A 20,664-nucleotide genomic window follows, 5' to 3' on the forward strand; every position below is an offset into this window, starting at 1 on the left:
GGGAGGACAAAGAGGAGAAGAATATGAAATAAATGGAAATACCAAGGACAGTAGACTCTCGATTACACGGGGGGCGGATTAACTGGCATCTGTCAGGTTTAAACGAAAATTAAAAATTATTCAAAAAAATCTGTTGCAAAAAGTCAGAACGTTTAAAAAGAAATAAATACAACAATTACATACTATTTAATGTATTAACACAAACCATTTATTGCAAAAAACCCAAAGTTTATGACACTTTAAAAAAATAGTATGTACTGTATTAAATTTTATATTAATATGTCTTTAAAAATGTAAGTAGCGTGTGTCTGTAAATAAATTTTAGTATTTATTACATTTGCGTGTTTTCCTTTAATTTTTGCGAATTATCCGGGGTATCTAATGCCCGGGAAAACATTCTTTCAAACCAAGTCGGATAGTCAGGAGTCTGCTGTATCGATTTGAGATTCTAACGGCAATAACGTGACGATGTTGTTCTGGCTTCTGAAGCCGTGTTAACATCCCATCTATATCTCGATCTCTCAAGTGGTCCTTTTCCTTTAGCCCTTAGATAACATACTTTGGGTATTATAAATAACGCTACGTATACATTATCAATATATCCATGCGTGCTACATGACTATCCTATCTCATACTCTTCGACTTCACCAAATTATGAAGCTCCTTGTTAGAAAAGCCCAAATTTTATTTTCTTCCTTTGGTCCAAATATTCTCCAAAGCACTTTGTTCGCAAATACTCTCGATTTATGTTGTTCCCGTGTTGTTAAAGGTCGATTATGCAACCGACAGATACGTCGAAATTTGGAAAAAATATTAATCTTGACATTCACTATATTGCAAGTAATGCCACCGAGTTCCTTTCTAAAGCTTTATAAATAAGCCTCAAACCTATAATCTTGTTAACACGTGACTAATGATAATAACTTGTAATTAGGTAAATGTGGGCCTTGAATATTTATCCAGCACAATAATATTTGCCAAGGCCACTTCATAAGAAATTGTATTCTGCAAGATCCAGTGCTCAAAATCCATGCATGCAGTTTGAACCCTGCCAAGAGTTTCCGACGTAACAAATCCTACATCCGGTCTCATCACTTCTACCGTGAGGATGTAGATATTATGTTGATACGTCCGCGACGTTTTATGTTTATTCACGACATCAGATCTAAGGAGAAAATATGAAATCATACACTGATCTAACATGGTCGGTAAAGAGCATTTGGAAGCCACAAGCTTTCTTTAATCGCTCGTGTTATGATTGTTCGTAGATGTTGCAAATAACCTTGAAGAAGATAATTATGTCTTATTTTTAAAAAGGAATATGAGCACATTTTAATCCAATGTATGCAGTTTCTGCTGTGAATATCATTGAAATACACGAACGAAAGTTTCATTTGCCTGTCACTAACTGACTGCTGGTAACATAACATAGTTTCAATTGCAAGACCCTGGCTTAAATCAATATATCAAACGCTTAAATTTATGTAGTATATAAAACATACATCAAGATTTAACTTAATGTTTGTAGTGAGTAGTATTCATGAAACAAAACGTTTTGTTGCCCTAATTAAAAACGGAAATTTTTATAAAATATTTCTATATACTATGAATCCTATCATATTTAGGTAGGTAAATTAATGTAATGCAGGTCTGATTAGGGGCTGAATTCGTAGAAAGATGATCATATAATCAAATCGCAGTTGACATCATATTTATTTTTCTTAAAAATTTAATTTTTTTACAGAATATTATATTAATAATTATTACTAATTGTAGTAGTAGTAGTAGTAGAAATATAAGTTTCTTATCAAGAAAAAGATTACTTTAAAAGTACATTATAAAGAAATAATTTATGCATAAGTTGACTTAACGACTGTTAATTCGCCTATATAACATCGTATTACTTACTTTACTTGCGCGTTGATGTTTTCAAAACCTCTTTTATCAGAGTGATGGAGTGTCTCTTGGCTTACACTGCCTGTCTAGAGCTTATTGAAGGCCACCAAGGCATCATTCCAAATTCATACCGCTCTACTGCAGCTGTAGTGGAAGGGGGGGGGGCAAACATGTAGCTACACTATATATAAGTACCTCGTTTCCAAGCACTTTGTTGATGTGGCGTTGCTAATTTTACCACTGACCTCCCCCTCAATTGTGTGTAAGTATAGCAAAGCATTTTGTTATATATCGTAAAATGTCTAATTGTATAGATTCAGGTTAACCTTAATTATTCTTTTTTCTTCTTAGCGAACAGTTAGTTTATACTAAGATCCATTTCTCGACTAAATTATTCTTAATCCCTAAATAAATAAAGATCGAAAAACGAGCATACAGAACGATTTATACACATTCCATTTCTGTGCTTAAAACTCGAACTATAAACTTCAATAAATATTAATCTGGGTATGGATTATGACGTCGTGTAGTTCTGTACATGGCTATACTGATGTTTCGGAGGAATGCATCCTCTCCAGTGTCAGGGTAGATTAAAAAGGTAGAGGACATTTTCCTTCGAAACGTTTCCAAACATCCATAACACTACAAGCCGTTCATAACCCAGTAGATTATAACCAAGCTTTTCTCGGCAGTGGACGTTTTTAATATCATACTGAGCAATAAATAATTAAGCAGCTAAGATGTCGTATTTCAACCCTGCAGGATTTTATTGGTGGTCGTCACTACGGAAAAGTCCAAGAAAGTGCCGATATAGTACCTTAAATTACATCACGACCAGCGAATTCAACATCTTTTCTGATTCATTATTCATTGAAAATTTACTATTCTGCGCTACGTAAGCCGACATTCAAATACGTAGATTCATTCTCACAGGTCGTAAACTCCTAAATTGTATTAAACTAGCATTATTAAGTGACCTTCATTTGTTTACTCTGCATTGTTGTGTTGGTATATTGCCGTCAACAATCCCCTTTCGTTATTACTCATAGCATTTTCACAGAACAATACGTCTTTATCGAACCATACATCGAAGACTGGCAAGGGTGGAGTTAGACGTAAAAAGTTGGCTGAACAAGATCAGTTGGCCTCTGAACAGCGACGTAAAGAACTAAAACATCAGAACTATTTAACAAATGAAGAAAAGCGAAAGAAGACTTACATTGATAAACGAGACCATATTAAGAACACACGTAGAAAAACTTATTCAACAAGAACAGAAGATAAAAAAAGCTGAAAAACGAAGTATTAAATATCAACAGAAACCGATAGACGAAAAACGCGAAATTATCGAGGGAGAACGACAAGGACTCTAGAGAAAGCGATCCGAAAGGAGCGCGTTGATCTAGTGAAACAAAAAATGGTTACGTATTTCAATAAAATGTTTCCAGCTGCAAAACCGGGCTATAATAATGATACAAAATAATATTTGTAACAAACTACGTACTGTTGAATATGATCCGATCAATGTCAAATACGACAATCTGAAATAAAATGCCTACTTATAAAATTTAGCGGGTCCAGACAACATTACACAATGTTTCAAGCACTTGAACTCAGAACTGACCGATGTCAGGTGACATTCGGGTGTGAAAGACCCTGTGTAGTCAACCAGCTGGACCTGTTTGCTCAAACGCTGTGATATCCAAGTTTTAATTGAGATTTATGTGGTGCAGAAAGAAAGATGGATCACGTTGAGGCCCCTTGGCAGACAGGCAACCCTCTTAACACCACAGAACCTGGAGAAAGATGCAGTGTCGCGGCACATTTCCAAGGCGATAAAGAATGATGCGTTTATTTAGGTTCATAATTCTTCTCCCCTACTTCTCCTCCCACCCCCCCACCCTCGAGAGATAAGATATAAATTTAGCCGTAGGTGAACGATGGAATCTCGCCAACTGTCGTTTTAAAATTAGAGTCCGTCATGTAGTATTGTTCACAGGCATCGAAATTGCCAGAGGAATTTCTTCTTCTTTTCAGTCTAAAGGTCGAAACTGCAGATCACTTCCAAAGCATCAGTGCGACCAATCCCAGAAATGTACGCGTACTGTGAGAGCCTCTTTAGTAAGCCCTCCACTCAAAACACCGTCCCTCTGCGCACATGATTAAATGTGATCATCAGTTCTTATAATCGATTATTCGATTAATTTCGAATCATTAATCGATTTACGAGTGAAATTACTACTAGAATATTAACCCTCTAATACCCAGTGGGAATTATATGTACCACTTGGTTTAACAATCAGCAACTTCGCGTTTTTTATTTAAGGGTTCCATGTGACTCTCAATGCAAACAAGGATTATTTCCTAACCAGCTGACATTTCTAATGAAAAAGTGTTGTGTTTTTTCTACGGTTTAAATGGGCTAATTCTTTTGTGACATACCAGGTATTCAAAACCGTAATACAAGTCTTTTTACATAAAAAATCTATTCTGATTATGTTATACCTGATGCTTTAACAAAGTCACACACAAGTAATCGTGCAGGAATCAAAACATTTAACGCAGAGAAGCTAATTACTCGCTCAGTTAATGACTAAATTACCTGCCTTTTATGAAACCCGAATGTTCACAAACGGTCTTTATCTTGAGCCACCTGAATCCAATCCACACTTCTAACTCTTTAATATGCATATTAATATTATCCCCCATACGTATTCAGGCCTCTCTTCTGATTTACCAACAAAATTTTTGTGTGCATTTTCATTACCTCAGAGATGTCTCTCATCTCATCTTCCCAAGTTCCGCCACCAAAATAAAATTTTGTGAAGAGTAAAATGATTGAACTACTCAATGTATTTATTAATGTATAAGAAGATGATAGAGTTGCGTAATATTGTGAAAATATATATTTAATTAATTAATCTTATCCGTCTAATCACAATTTAAAATTTTTAAAATTAAGATAGTTAAAATACCATGTGATGCTCCTTATCGAAACATTCGATTTACATTTGGAACATCACTTTCTCACTACATGTTTCGGTTCTTAGATGAACCATCTTCAGGTGTGTAAAAATTACAATTATATAAACTTAAAACTTAATCAAATAATTAATTAAATAATGTATAAGAAGCAAAATATCGTAATATTGAAACTTTCCATCAAAAAGTTATCTTATTTATTGACGTTCTGTTTGTGTTTGGATTATACCAGATTTAGTTAGCTTGTAACGGCTCCTATGAGTTATTTACATAAGTGGGCCATATAATGCACAGTACTTACCACAACCATTCGTGTATCAACATATCACAACTCGAACGTACAGGTCGGATCTCAGCGTAATTTAATGAAAAGGTATTTGTGAATCTGAAATTAAATCGCCCCATTATCAATCAGGTGGCAATATATTGTTGCCAGATATTATATACTTTTAAAACGTACAGTTTTCCTGGCATGATATTTTTTTTAGACCGCAGATCAACTAGCAGACTGTTTAACATTATTCTAAGAGCACTGATATTCTAATTTAAAATGCAGGCACGCCAAAAATCAGGGCACCGTACTTTATAAAGATAAAATTAAAATCTGTCCGAGTTATATATTTCCACGCATCACGTGAGAACCCCACATTAGGCTTACTGCTCAGAGTTTTCTGCTACAAACTTTTCTTTTGCCAATACAGCAGATACGTATCGTGATGTGGCAGTTAATCCTGACGGAGCAAAGAGGGAGTAAAATTCTGGGGTGGTTGGCTGCTTACGTCATTACACGGTTCTCTCATCTCATCTCCCTCTCGCTCAAATGAATTAATTGTCCGCCGATGCGCAACAGGACGGGACTGAGTCTCGGGGAACATCGGCACTGGGCCATTTAGGTCGACCATAACCCCGCTGGCCGGCGAATCTATCTTTGCGCGGTAGCGTCGGGGTAAATACATTCGGCGCATGCGCGACAGAGAATGTCCATTCGCTCTCGCTCACAAGCTCCCCCATTTCCAGACAGTTTGTACGTATTCCTCGCTGTTCATTCTTCTCTTCCTGCGTTCTGTCGTCCTTTCTCCACGTCTCGCGTTCGTCGTTCCGTCAGATTCTGTTTCCGCTCAATTCTTAACGACTTTCATGCATCTCTTTCGTCTGCTGTAGATCCATCTGTCATTCCTGTTTTCCGCGTCTGTACCTCTTCCTGGACGTCTCTACATATCCCCTGCAACACGTTCTACTCGTCTGGATTTCTTTAACGTTCCCGTAGAAACAACTTTACCAATGTTTTCTATGATGAGCTGAAGACCCTAAATTTCGCAGGCAATATGGAAATCCCAGTCTCCTGCCTCTGCAACGGTGCAGAAACCTAGATAATCCATCAGAACGCATAGTAAAGCAGTCGGCACTGTCATCAGTAAATCTATCAGACTCAATATTGAGACAATGAATCACAATATCATATTTGCGATTACTGCAAACAATACGCAGGAAGATGCCTTGTCTTCCGGGTTTTAGCGTCGTGTAGTCTGGCAGACGTATACCGAAGTTTCAAACGTCCTTTCTGCCTCCATAATCAGGGTGGCAGGACATCTTAAACGTTGATAAAACCTCTAAAGAAAAGCCTAAAAGCGTTTCATAATACCACCGTCTCCAGCATAATTATATAATCGTGTACGATAATCTCTAATAAAACTATATTTTTTAATTATGTGTAGCAATTTCATTAGTGCAGATTACTAAACAAATATCTGTCAGTTTCAGTGTAAGTTTTGTGGTATTTACTCTGTATTCCACTGGATTCTGTATGTTCTTGTCGTCTCTCGCGCGTACCTCATTAGACTGAGTCTCTAATCATTGCTATGGATTACTCCCACTACTCGTACAAACCCAAACCTTTCCTCTAAATCATTTTCTCACGCCCCTCCCCCCAAATTTCATCGTTATTTATTCCTCTCTCTGTAATAACCCCACGGGTCGAGGCACGTCCAAGTAGCCATTTACCCCTCCGTTCCGACTGACATCCACTGCCCCCCCCCCCCCCCCCCCCCCCCCCCCCGCAATACCACAGCATCCCAACAAGCACTTCTTCATTTGTTGACTCTGGGTACGCGACACCACACTAACTAATCAATACGTTACATTCGGCCCAGGTCGGATAACTTCGGAATCTGTTCGTCGTACCCAGAAGACTCTGGACGTCACACGGACAGAAAATCGGCGACTCTAAGTCACAGTATTTTATATCTCTGTTTTTCCCAGAAAATGAGTATCTTCACAATTCTACAGTCAAGCCAGCCTCAAAACAACTCTCAACTCTTCTCCATTCGCCTGTAACATTCCACTTTCTGGTTTATTTTGGAGCGATCGAAAACTTTTCACACAGTAGACGCATAAAACTTCAGATTTCAGAAGAGAGTTACAGATCTTGAAATAATAATATTTTTCGTGACAAAATAATAATCCTTTAGCCGATTCATGTAGACACAACTAGGTTATACTTTATTTTCGAAAAAATCTAAATACAAAGAATGAAACCTACCTAACCTAACCTAACCTAACCTAACACAGTAGATTCCGGTTAATTGGGCCATCGGTTAATCGGGGCAGCCATTTATTTGGGGGCAAATCTTAAAGAACAGACCTTTTAAACCCTTTACGTGTAACTTCGCATAATTGGGCCAAAGTGTTCTAGTCTCGATGTGTCCCAATCAACCGAAATCAACTGTACTACACACGCAAATAACATCAAATTCAAATCTTTTTCCACTGACTGAATATCATGCCACAGTTTAAGTTACCATATTCTATGTAAATACTTTAGTAAAACAGAGAACTCATTACTGTAATATATCATTCTATTTAAACACGAAAAATTAGGCTTTAACAAAGAATGCAAAATTCCGCCACGCAAGACAAGACGAATTTTATGAAAGACTCTCGGGTTACAAGCCCCGTCAGGTGGCTGAATGGTGAATAAACCATTTCTTCCGCCGTTTCGAGTACAATCTCTGCTCTCATCCTCAGGGCTGCTAGGTTTGAGTAGTTTCCATCAGCGAGCGCGCAACAAAGAATCGGATGTTACCTAGCAGCTACGCAGAACGCTCTAGAAAGTGCGAGGTTGTGCGTTACAAACCTTGCGGGAATAACATTCTAATATTCTGAAGAAAAAAAAATTATGGAGGAACTGGGATTTGAACCCAGGACTTTCTGCATGCGAAGCAGACACTCTACCACTGAGTTACACCCCCACGTGTCAACCAGCTTTAGGAAATCTGTCTGTTACAGCATCACATCGTTTTACATTCTAGTATACTGACAAATACCGGTATACAGACCTACGCAAAAACATTAGCCCACACGAGTAGACAGAACGCAATTATTTCTCTTTGAGCATGCGCACAAAACTGTGACGTCATAAAAGAACCACTGTACTGCAAAACACCACATTTCCTACGCTAAACCAGGGGTTCTGTGACCTCGGCACACTTTTTTGTAATACCTTGTAATTCTCTATGGAGAAAAATGGTTACCAATGGTTGTTGATGTCGTCAGTATTTGGCAACTCCTACAACTATCAGCTTAATGCATAACGTCAGATCAAGAACCAAGGCATCATTTCTGATGGAAACTTGGAAAGATTTATGCGAATCACAAAACCGAAACTACGTTTAATATTTAAAGGCTGATGTAGCAAAAGGCTTGTCGGGTTTTCTAAGGGAAATCGAATAGTATGTGAATCTGTTTGTAGCTGTTGGAATAATTTATTTATCTCAAAATTTATTTTCGGCAAACGTTCTATAAAGTACTGATTTTTTTTAACAAGGCCACAAGTTTAAAAAAGTAAACATTTCTTCTTCTGGAATAATCAGGATAAAAGCCCCCCCCCCTCCCTCCCCCACAAGAAAGACCAAAATTGAAAATATTAACCGTGAAGTACTGAACGCACAACGTAACAATTCTAGCGTTTTTAACGTTTTCAACTACATTCAAAATGCGAGAATGCTCTCATATAAGCAGCTAAGGTCGTTTATGAACGATAATATGCGGTCAAAAAACATAACTTTTGACCTTTGTGAATGTAAGAGCTGTCTGGGCCAATTACCTTTACTTGGTCAGAGTGTCTGGCGTTTGAATGTGTTGGTCATTACGTCATCACAGGGGATTTTTTTTACGCCGTTGCGTGGGCAAGTGAACGTTTTAGGAGTCCCCAAGGCCACAACCGCGCTTAAGAACGCGTGTTAGAACTTCATGTAAAGCTTCGTTTTCAATTCTTTACTTTCAGATTTTTGAACAGAACACGAGAACACTGGTTCTTTAAATTTTAATCATTTAAAAATAAATTCTCAGCGAATGTATGTATTCCAATATCACATCGACGGAATCCTCCGTCACGAGGCAAAGCAGAGCACAATGACTCCCACTTAGTCGAATGCATGACAGGTGTTATCGATCGATCGATCTCTGTGGATTTCAATCGTCGACGGTTGCTGTTGGAGAGGGCATGTCACTACCCGTTAAAACCGGCCGTGTGGCCACTCTGATCTGAGAACAGGTGCGCCAACTTTGTTTCCTTCCTACTTTTCGTGTTAAATGATATGATTTTACAAATATAAATATCGGATTGATTTATAACGAGGATAAAATGCAAGATTTAAACGAAACTTAATGTAAATTGTGTGGACGTAAGAATTTTAATGTATTTCTCATTCAGAATGGTCTAAAACAAGAAAAGCATTGAGCTATGCTTACCTGACAAAAAATTAGACAGTCAACGTAACACATATGTCTGATGGGAAGAAAATTATAAATTTTACGTACAGTTTGAAGGGAAAAGTTAATAAGATATGAGAATTTCACTGCTCCGTGGGTGAAAGTTCGCACTGTGGCCATATAGGTTTTGACACCATGTAGATTTGGGAGGAACATGCCACGCTCACCTTCAGCCAAATTACATACCAGTTTTACTTTGCAGCCCTATTATCTTTTACCCCGAAGACGGAGGCTACATATTCCTTCAAAACGTCAGTAACCACCTACCAGACTACATGACGTCACAACCTAGACAATTTAATTGATCAATATTACATTGGTTACATAATGCACCGATCATATTTTGATATGAAGATTTCCGTCTTCTGGGTTGTTGCGCTGTGTAGTCTGGTCGATGTTAACCAACGTTTAAGAGGTCATACTGCCTCCATCAACAGGGCGATGAGTATGAAGATTTCTGTCTTCTGGGTTGTTGCGCTGTGTAGTCTGGTCGATGTTAACCAACGTTTAAGAGGTCATACTGCCTCCATCAACAGGGCGATGAGTATGAAGATTTCTGTCTTCTGGGTTGTTGCGCTGTGTTGTCTGGTAGATGTTAACCAACGTTTAAGAGGTCATACTGCCTCCATCATCAGGGCGATGAGTATGAAGATTTCTGTCTTCTGGGTTGTTGCGCTGTGTAGTCTGGTCGATGTTAACCAACGTTTAAGAGGTCATACTGCCTCCATCATCAGGGAAATGAGTATGAAGATTTCTGTCTTCTGGGTTGTTGCGCTGTGTAGTCTGGTCGATGTTAACCAACGTTTAAGAGGTCATACTGCCTCCATCATCAGGGAAATGAGTATGAAGGTTTCTATCTTCTGGGTTGTTGCGCTGTGTAGTCTGGTCGATGTTAACCAACGTTTAAGAGGTCATACTGCCTCCATCAACAGGGCGATGAGTATGAAGATTTCTGTCTTCTGGGTTGTTGCGCTGTGTAGTCTGGTCGATGTTAACCAACGTTTAAGAGGTCATACTGCCTCCATCATCAGGGCGATGAGTATGAAGATTTCTGTCTTCTGGGTTGTTGCGCTGTGTAGTCTGGTCGATGTTAACCAACGTTTCAGAGGTCATACTGCCTCCATCATCAGGGCGATGAAGATTTCTGTCTTCTGGGTTGTTGCGCTGTGTAGTCTGGTCGATGTTAACCAACGTTTCAGAGGTTATACTGCCTCCGTCATCAGGGCGATGAATATTCATACTCACCGCTGTGAAAACCTCAAGTCTTACACATTTTGATATGTTGGTAATATTGTTTGAAGCTCATATGTTCAATTACGCTACACCCATAAGAAGAAATAACCGATAAATTTTAATAATTTCTTCTTCTGAAATAGATACAAAGTGCCTAAGACTTCATATTAAGTAAGAAATCTTCTTTTTCTTCGAACTAACGCTGTTCGGTTGAGCTGATTGATAGTCTGTGTAGCTACTAAAAATGTGGATCCGAAATAAGCCACTTCTCCCGTGATTTAGGTGAGTTGGAAACGCAAGCCTCACTTCCAACTAAAATTAACGACGCGCTGTAATGCATTCTTAATACCATAAGCTATTGTACTCCAGCATTCAAGATTGAGGACAGGCAATGAGGAGACCTTTCACAGGGCGGGAGAAACTTGGATGCATAATACCTTCTTTCACAATATTTCTGTAGCATTAACCATTGTGTAAATAACTGCTGTTACTCATTATATAACCTGGACCCATTATTCGGAACTAATTTTTTTCCTCCTTATTTTATAAGAAAAGCCAAATGGTGTTTCCCTGCTTAAGGCAGCGTCGTTTGTTCAACTGTTCACAGCTCAGGTCATGCCTTTTATGCATGTTTTTATCTAACATTAGTCGTGTTTCAACGTCACAACTTACATTCTGTTTACACGAATGGCGAGTTTCGTGCAAAAAGGGCTTGACTCCAAATATATGTCACTAGTGTTTGACATAGTTACAAGCCAGTCACTTACAGTTCTGCCCAAGCGGTTTAAACACAAATCAGCTCACATAATTTAGAACTAACTTCCGTTCCATAACGCTCACTGATGTCCGAGTACCAGCCACTCAACCACACCACACCTACTTCCGTAAGATCCATTTTAATAATATTCTTCCATCTGCACCTAGGTCTTGTAAGCGGTCTCCTCCCTTAAGGCTTTTCAACCAAACTGTTGTGCGAATTTTTGAACTCTCCTACGTGCTACGCGTCTCGCCCACGCTGGCCTTGTAATCCTGGGGTCTCGGGTTCGATTCCCGGCGGTGCCCGAATTTATAACTTGTGTTGGGCAAGGCCGTGGTCTAGGCAACACGTAGTTTTCCTCCGTGGCATCCCAACAATTACTCCATTCACACACAGAAGAAGGCAATGGCAAACCACTTCTGGATCATCTGCCAAGAACGTATATGAACAGGTCCCAGTCCGAGAAAAGGATGGAAGGATCCTGTTCATATGGACCTGTCGTCAGACAGAACACTAAATAAAAAATAAAATAACAATTACTAAAAAATATAAATTATAGAATTCCTCATTAAGCCATTACCTACAGCTTCCTGCAGCTTAAAGACTTTGCTCTAACATTCTTCTCAGCACCCTGTTTTTAAACACCATCGATTTGTGTTCTCTTATTACGAGAGACCAAGTTTCACACCCAAACAAGTCTTGATTAATTAAATCCTCACGTTTCTAGACAGCAGGCATTCACCAAATTTAATCTCCTCCTACTTTATTCGTAAATGCAAATGAAGTTCTAGTAGCCTAATGCCGGGTTAGTAACTTAATAGTACTTTAAATTAAGCCTCGATCGCTTCCTTTCATGCATCGTCCAATTAAAAATTAATTAATTATCCTATAACGCAACGTTGAGCTACTGACAACTTAGTCAATTAATCACACTTAGGTAAATAATATAGATTGGGTGTGTATTTGATTCAATACGCTTTGGGTAGGGACCGGTGTAGGGCTTTTTTCAACACAGTAATAAACATACAAATTCCGTAAAATACACGAAATTTCTTGACTAGTTAAGCGACTATTAGCCTCTCAAGAAGGACTGTTCCATGGAGTCAGTTGATCTTTTTCAGTGACAAGTTTGCGTAGTTATTCTTTGCAATCCACGAAAATGGACGTTTTAATTCTAGGACGGATGAAGGGTTGAACGAAGTGGTCCTCAGGAGGTATCATGACATGCCAAATTATGAATGCAGTGCATTTCTTTTTTATACATTTACAAAATGATGAAGGCTTACAAATTCCCTCCGACTAAGCGTGAAAGGTTCGTATCTGGCTGTCGGTCTGTCATTTATAGCATAGTAGTAGGGAGGCACATAGTGAACGTTTTTTTATTAACTTTCTCATTAAAATGTAAACACGGTAGCTCATTGTCCCTTTCAAAAGTCATGGACGTTGGACGGTATTCAGAGTGAAAGCTGACGTAAACACTCACAAGCTACTGCATTTATCTTGTTAAACAGGAACCAAATTACGAGGTGCGATCGGAAAGTTTCGAGACTGTGTCAATAGCGGGCGAACCGGATGTAGTACGAGCTTCTGACTTTAGGGGGTGCGACCTACATTCATAGTGAATCAGTGTGCCAGCCGGCATCATCGAATTAGCATTTGTTTCTTAGTTACGGGCGTTTTGGTAGTGCATTACACCGACCCTCCTGCGATTTCGGAATGGCGTGTGCATCAAATTTTGCCAAAGACTCGCCAAAACGGCTACGGAAACCTATGAAATGCTAAAGCAAGCATTTGGGGAGTCCGCAATGGGTCGTGCACAAACTTTTGTGTGGCATTCACGTTTTAAAAATGGCCGAACCTCTGTCGATGATGACGAGCGTTCTGGACGACCATCTTCGAGCACAACGCCCGAAAATGTTACGAAGATTCGGCAGGCCATTCACGAAGAAAAATGTTTTAATAACGTCATATAAATTAATTCAGATAAGATACGTCTTTCCAATGATAATATCCTTAGAATTAACCAACCGCTGTCACATTTCATTGCAGAATCGTTCATTATTTCTCGCCATGCCGCATTAATCCATTCAATATCCTCAAAAAATATTTATTTAAATTAAATGTATTATAATCCCATCTGCGAGTGCAAAATCCATTCTGGTTTCCAAACAATAATTTTTCATTTTGATTTTGCATTTCTCATTTCTCATTGACTGCAACTTTTGCCGCCTGTGACGTTGCCCTTTATTTGTCACCCTATTAGGATTATAATGCGCATTATTATTATTATTATTAGTCAGCTTTTTAAACAATAATCATTGTTTTTTATTGTTTATTTAGTACAACATTTTATTTTGTATGTTGTTTGTCCAAAATTGAACTGATTTTAATTTAATTATCATTTTACTTATCCATAACATTTATCTTATTTAATTATTAATTATTTTGCAATAAATTAATTCAGTACATTTATATATTCAGTTCATTGTTTGTTTGCTTTTGTATTATAATGTTTGTATTGTTGTTAGTGCTTGGCTGTTATTGGCCTTTTCGGCTGTTGTCAAGCATTTAAATAAATGAATAAATGAGATAAATGAAATTATTATTATTGTTATTTAGACCTCATTTCTTATATTTACTTGCTGTGCTGACTGCATCTTATATTGTGCTATTTAATTTTGTAAGTTTCTTCTGTTTTTTATTGTTTAATGTTTTCATTTAATATTATTAAATTCAATTATATTACTTAGGTATCGTATTTTACCCATTTACGTGTGAAATATTATTCAATAAATGAACTGAATTATTATTATTATTATTGTACATTTATATATTTAGTTTCATTTGTTTGTTTGTTTTTGTATTTGTAATGTTTTACTATTATTATTATTGAAATGAATTTAATTATTTATTATATTTCATCCTGTACTGTTGTTCAGTGCTTGACTGTTATTGGCCTCACCTGGCTGTTGTCAAGCACTTAAATAAATGAATTGAATTATTATTATTATTATTCCATCTATTCACCTTATAGGGTATTTATGTCTATGTACCCGAGATAAACCTTGCCCCTGAGGTACGTAGTCCAGCAGCTATTTCCGAAATACATTTTGTTTTTAATACGTTCTACATGTATTATATAGTTTTATTGTTAGAGATTTCTACATATTTTAAGACAGCGTCTTTCGAATGATGTATGAAGTTCCTAAAATGGCAGTTTTCTGAAGTTTCCTGATGCTGTGTTCGCCCGAAATGTTGACCAAATATTTTCTGAGTGACTTGGAGACAGTTCCAGTTGCTCCTATAATTATTGGAATTATTTTTGCTTTCATTATTATTATTATTATTATAATTATTCAGGTATAACAAATTATTGTGTTAATATAAATACGCCAATGCATAACACAAAGAATTGCAGACATTGGACACCACTGTTACATTTGTTATTCCTCTGGTTGCCATGGTGACGTCACTGCGTGTTATGGCGTAGTGTGACGTGAGGGACACTTTGAAATTTTAGTTTACTCCAAGAACTACAACTTCTCAGTCTTGTTACAGTTATTAGCTTCATATAACTAATAAACGGTAGGGTTGTATGACAATCGACTCAGCCTACCTCTTCAAAGATATCATCACCTTCGATGCTCTTGGTACGAGCGCTGTGAGGATCCTACTTGTTTGCGTACAGACATTTTCTGTCACAGCGGTGACATTGATTAAATGACGTCATGCTTCATAATGAGTTTCATCGTCAGGCAGAAAGGAGTGATGCTACCATGGCGTATTGCACGTACAGTACATGGCAGAAACAGAAATGGTTTCCGTAAAAGGATTATTCAATTTAGTCCTGAACTCGTGACATTTCAAACTTGTCACATGAACAGTTTGAAGGGTGTGTTTTATATCGATACCATTTTTAGCTACAGCCAAAAATTCTGTAAAGTTGTTCATTCAAGTTTCTAATTGTGCACACAGACAGAATTTTAAATTCAATCTTAACAAGCACTTCTATCCAAATCGAGACTCAAGAAACAACCATTTCAGGATGAATACTTTTAATTATCAACAAATCTGAAAATATTTCTTCTACATTACTTACTAAAAATTAAGATACATGACTGCCACACTTTCATCATTTCGTTTAAGTGTCTCTCGGTCCAAAGTCACAAATTCAGGACATTCGTTATGAAATGGATTCTTGAACATTGCAGCCCTAATAAAAAAAACCTTCTGCGTCCAGGAGCCATTCAATGTCGGGTCAGTGTTACGTTATAATGCACTCTGAAGAATTTGCCCCATACCACGTTTATTACTCCCATAAATGCTGTACGCATTCCACAGATATACCATGCGCACTATATCGTATCCTCCTTGGTTTGATCAGCATGATACAATGTACTTCATATTTCGACTGAAAATAGTGGCATTACAGTACAAAATTTTATCAGAAGATTTTAGGTGGTTTTTAAACGATTTCAGTATTTATAACCCAAAAAATTAATCTTATATTTTATATCATCATCGCGTTAACTTTATCATCATCGTAATCAACAATAACAACTTAGAAGGCTGACAGAGCAGTACCTTCTAAATTTGCATTCGGGTCTTTTCCCCATTCTCGACAGACGAATATTAACTTCAAACACCACAGGGGCACCTGTTTTCAAATCTTCATCATTCATGACAACCTTCTCGTAAGCCACAAGGCTATCTATGACCTCTGCAGATGAAACAGCAGATGAGTCGAAGCAGTACCCCATTCGCCTTCTCCTCAGCTTTGTGAATAACGATGTTATTTTCCCAGCAGGAGTTGGAATGCCCGTATTGTACTCCCAATTAGAAAAGAGGGGTATATTTAAGACTTAAGATTTAGGATGGGTGACGGAAAAATAGAAGAGTTTAAGCCGAAGGCATTTATTCCTGCTCTTAATTTCGTCTGCTTGTTACAGTCGCTCTTAAGTACTCTACATTTCTACAAAACGCAAAAATAAATAAAATTAATGCTAGAATAGTCACATTATTTTCCCTTCATATTCATCTAATTAAAGTTGTACTATCTATGAGAATTGGGGCAACCTCTAATCGGAGCAGTTTCTTAAAAACCACAGAAGATGGCTGTCATCTGGGTTGTTGGGACGTGTAGTCTTCGTAGAAGTTTACCAACGTTTCTAAGGTCCTTGCTAACTCAATCATCACGAATCGCCCTGATGATGGAAGCAGCAAGGACCTATAAAAGGTCTGTAAAATTCTACAAGACCAGACGGCTCAACAACGCAGATGACAGCCATCAGAACCTGAAATCCCACTCTTCAAGACACGCGTTACTAATTTATTGATTTTAATGGTACCTAATTATAATTTAAAATCATGTATACAAGCATTTCCATCACTATCTCCACACCCCAAGCGCCAACAGTGGGACAGATTATTCACTTGTCTGTCATTCTTGTTAATTGTAAGGTGATATCACTAATCTCAGCGTTAGACATGGCTCCCAGAACGAACAGTGAGACAGGTGGGCAGAGATCTGAGATTGTGTTCTCAGGTAGGTGGCCATGTCACCTCTGTTCTGGTAATGTTAACATGGACCCCATAGGTGCTCATGCATAACAAATACAACAACCAATAACTCGTTCCAAACCAAATTAGGAAATGGTAAATTGGAGGTTAAGTTCCGCTTCGTTTTTTAACAGCCAAATTTTAAACTGTTACACGTGTGTTGTATGATGCATGGCTCTATTTGTAGGATCGTGTCCCAGAGAGGAAGTGGGCACGCACAACGATTAACGTTGTCCGCGCATGCGCCCATCAAAAAGCTTCAGACAACCGAAAAGACGTCATGTAAATTCAAAACTCCGTAGTCCAAAAATGGTCTCCATGACAACTTTTGGAGCTGAAGCAACACTAGAATAATTTGGAACACAACAGAATCCACACACAAAAAAAAAACATACAAGAATCAATTTCATCTGTAAAATCACATACACACGATTATCTTATGTGATATTCTTTGAGATACATGGACATACAGGCATACCTCGTCTTATTGCGCTTCGCAGATATTGCGGTTTTTTTTACAAATTTAAGGTTTGTGGCAACCCTGCGTCGAGCAAGTCTATCGGCGCCATTTTTCCAACAGCATGTGTCATATTTTGGTAATTCTCGCAATGTTATCTCATCGTTTTTTATACATAATGCTATTGCACACTAATAGACTACAGTATAGTGTAAACATAACTTTTATATGCACTAGGAAACCAAACAATTCGTGTGACTCGTTTTATTGCGCTTCGCAGATATTGCGTTTTTTTACAAATTGAAGGTTTGTGACAACCCTGCGTCGAGCAAGTCTATCGGGGCCATTTTTCCAACAGCATGAGCTCACTTCGTGTCTCTGTGTCACATTTCGGTAATTCTCGCATTGTTTTTTAGACACAATGCTATTGCACGCTTAATAGACTACAGTAAAGTGTAAACATAACTTTTATACGCACTGGGAAACCAAAAAATTAGTTTGACTCGCTTTATTGCGGTCTTGAACCCGCAATATCTCCGAGGTATTGCTGTAATATTCTATTTCACGAACATACTGTACTGATGCAAGTTTTAAGCTCTTCTAGCAATGTCTTTATTTACATACTGGAGTAAGAAAACATGACGAAAATCGATAGATTCTATCTATACGTTATTTAGTGTACATTCTATTTAACCAATAATTTTGGTAAGTGGATCCGTGGTCCTAATAAAAGTTGATAGTGTGGGGGTTCGCGGTACCAGAAAGGTTGAGAAACACTGGTCTAAAGAACAACGATGCAACAGGTAGACGGAGTTAATCACGGCTAACCCCATTAATTCTATTGGCCACGTAAATTTACACTGCATATCTGTTCAAGTTCTTGACTCCAACAGTTTTGTTAGTGCACACAAAACTAAGATTACCGAGGAGATACAGGTGGGTGGCCATGCAAGGAGTTTTGAGATTATCTTCGTGTTTAGGTAGCAACAGTGACTTCCGTGTTTCATTGCATGGATCTGATTCCCTGCCCGCCAGCGGAATGGATCACACGGAAACTGCTCTTATAAACACCCACTTACTTGAACATGGAGATAGCCTCTTCCGTTACTACACGTTTTTTTTTAAAAGAATTAATTCGCTGGTGTCAGTGCAAACGGACACAAGTCCTGAAAGTTCTAGAAGAGGAAAACAGTTTTCGGAAAGATTTCTGTCTTCTGGGTTGTAGGGCCCTCATCACCCTGATGATGGGGGCAGCAAGGACCTCTTAAACACCGGTAAACGTCTGCTATGAAGATCTAAGGTTTTCACTGCGATGAGTCTGAAGATGGCTGTCTTTTGTTTTGAAGCGCCGTGTAGTCTGGTAGAAGTTTACCGACGTTTCAGAGGTCCTTGCTGTCTCCATCATCGGTAAACTTCTACCAGACTACACGGCGCTTCAAAACAAAAGACAGCCATCTTCAGACTCACCGCAGTGAAAACCTTAGATCTTCATAGCAGACGTTTACCGGAGTTTAAGAGGTCCTTGCTGCCTCCATCATCAGGGTGATGAGGGCGCAACAACCCAGAAGACAGCCATCTTCAGTCTCGCCGACGTCTAAATCTCAAAATCATACTTCTTACAAATCAAATTTATTATTTTGTAAAAAAATTTTGATTGTATGATTTGCATGTGAACATGAAGCAGAATATCCTTTCTAAATAACAGATAGCATGAAATTTAGGCTGTAATCAGCAATCATAATCACATATCGCTTTAAACAAGCACCTGAAAATTCAACATCATATTTTCACCAAGCGGAAGATAATTGTATGAGAAATCAAAGATATGTGTGTGAGTCGCCACATCTTCGAATACAGAAGACGGCTACTTCTAGTCCTAAGAAGCATCCTGTGAAGCGAGCAGATATTGAAATACGATCTCCCAACATACCAACTATTATATTAAAACTGGAAGGTTCAATATTCCAAATAACATTTTTTGTAATTTTTTGGGAATAGGCCATGTAGAATTTTTTTAGGTTTTCCAAAGTTTCGCCAAATAATGCAGTTGCCATCTTTAGATTGTGGTCTACTTTTGGGTAGTACAACATTTCAGGGTGTATATAATGGCCTGGACCTCAATTGGTGAGACACAGAGCTGAGTTTAAACGAAGATGAAACGGTAAGCATATTTTAAGATTCTTATTTCCCACTGATTGGTTTGTCAAGAGATACCGGGAAAGCGTAATGAAACGGCAAATGCATTGACGGCCGAAAGGTTGGAAAACACATAACATTCTAGAGTCTTATTTTCAAAAGACGAGATTACTCAGTAAACTCTAGGAAAAAGCCTAACGACACGACGCTGGAAGACATAGTAATTACTTAATTTAGGAGCCATAAGTGTTCCTGAAAATTAAAGTATACAAAACAATAATCTTGCCTGTTGTTTTGTATGGGTGCGAAACATGGTCTCTCACTCAGAGGGAGGAACACAGATTGCAGGTGTTTGAGAATTGGGTGTTAAGGAGGATATTTGGGCCTAGGAGAGAAGACGATGGGGTCTGGAGAAAACTGCATAATGACGAGCTTAAAAATCTGTACTCCTCCCCCAGTATTGTCAGGGTGATTAAGTCGAGGAGAATGAGATGGGCTGGGCATGTAGCACGCATGGATGGGACAAGAGGTGTGCACCGGGTATTGGTTGGGAAGCCTGAGGGGAAGAGACCTCTGGGGAGACCTAGACGTAGATGGGAGGATAATGTCAGGCGGGATCTATGGGAGATAGGAGTTGAAGGAGACTGGATTTTGTTGGCCCAGGACAGGGTCCGGTGGAGGACTTTGGTTAATTCGGTGATGAACTTTCGGGTTCGGTAAGCCATCTAGTTAGTTAGTTAGTTAGGCGCCATAAGTGTTCCTGAAAACCTGAGCGTAAATTAAGATGCAATTTCCCATAAGAGGGTTTAACTCCCAGCTAATTATAAACATTTGATTATGTTAAAATGTTTATATAGATATACTTAATAATTGT

General features: G+C 38.2%; 1 protein-coding gene and 1 non-coding gene across 2 annotated transcripts in view; both read right to left on the reverse strand.

Moving 5' to 3' along the window:
* Nucleotides 1–20,664, reverse strand: part of tna (Zinc finger MIZ domain-containing protein tonalli) — a 570,512-nt gene that overhangs the window by 523,506 nt on the left and 26,342 nt on the right. The window lies entirely within an intron of this gene.
* TRNAA-CGC (transfer RNA alanine (anticodon CGC)) lies at nucleotides 8,055–8,126 on the reverse strand. Its single transcript has one exon. It is a non-coding gene; the product is annotated as a tRNA-Ala (tRNA).

This window comes from Zootermopsis nevadensis, unplaced genomic scaffold (assembly GCF_977971745.1).
Source record: "Zootermopsis nevadensis isolate Lab colony 2312 unplaced genomic scaffold, Znev_1.0 Znev_ptg000024l, whole genome shotgun sequence".
Classification (NCBI taxonomy): domain Eukaryota; kingdom Metazoa; phylum Arthropoda; class Insecta; order Blattodea; family Termopsidae; genus Zootermopsis; species Zootermopsis nevadensis.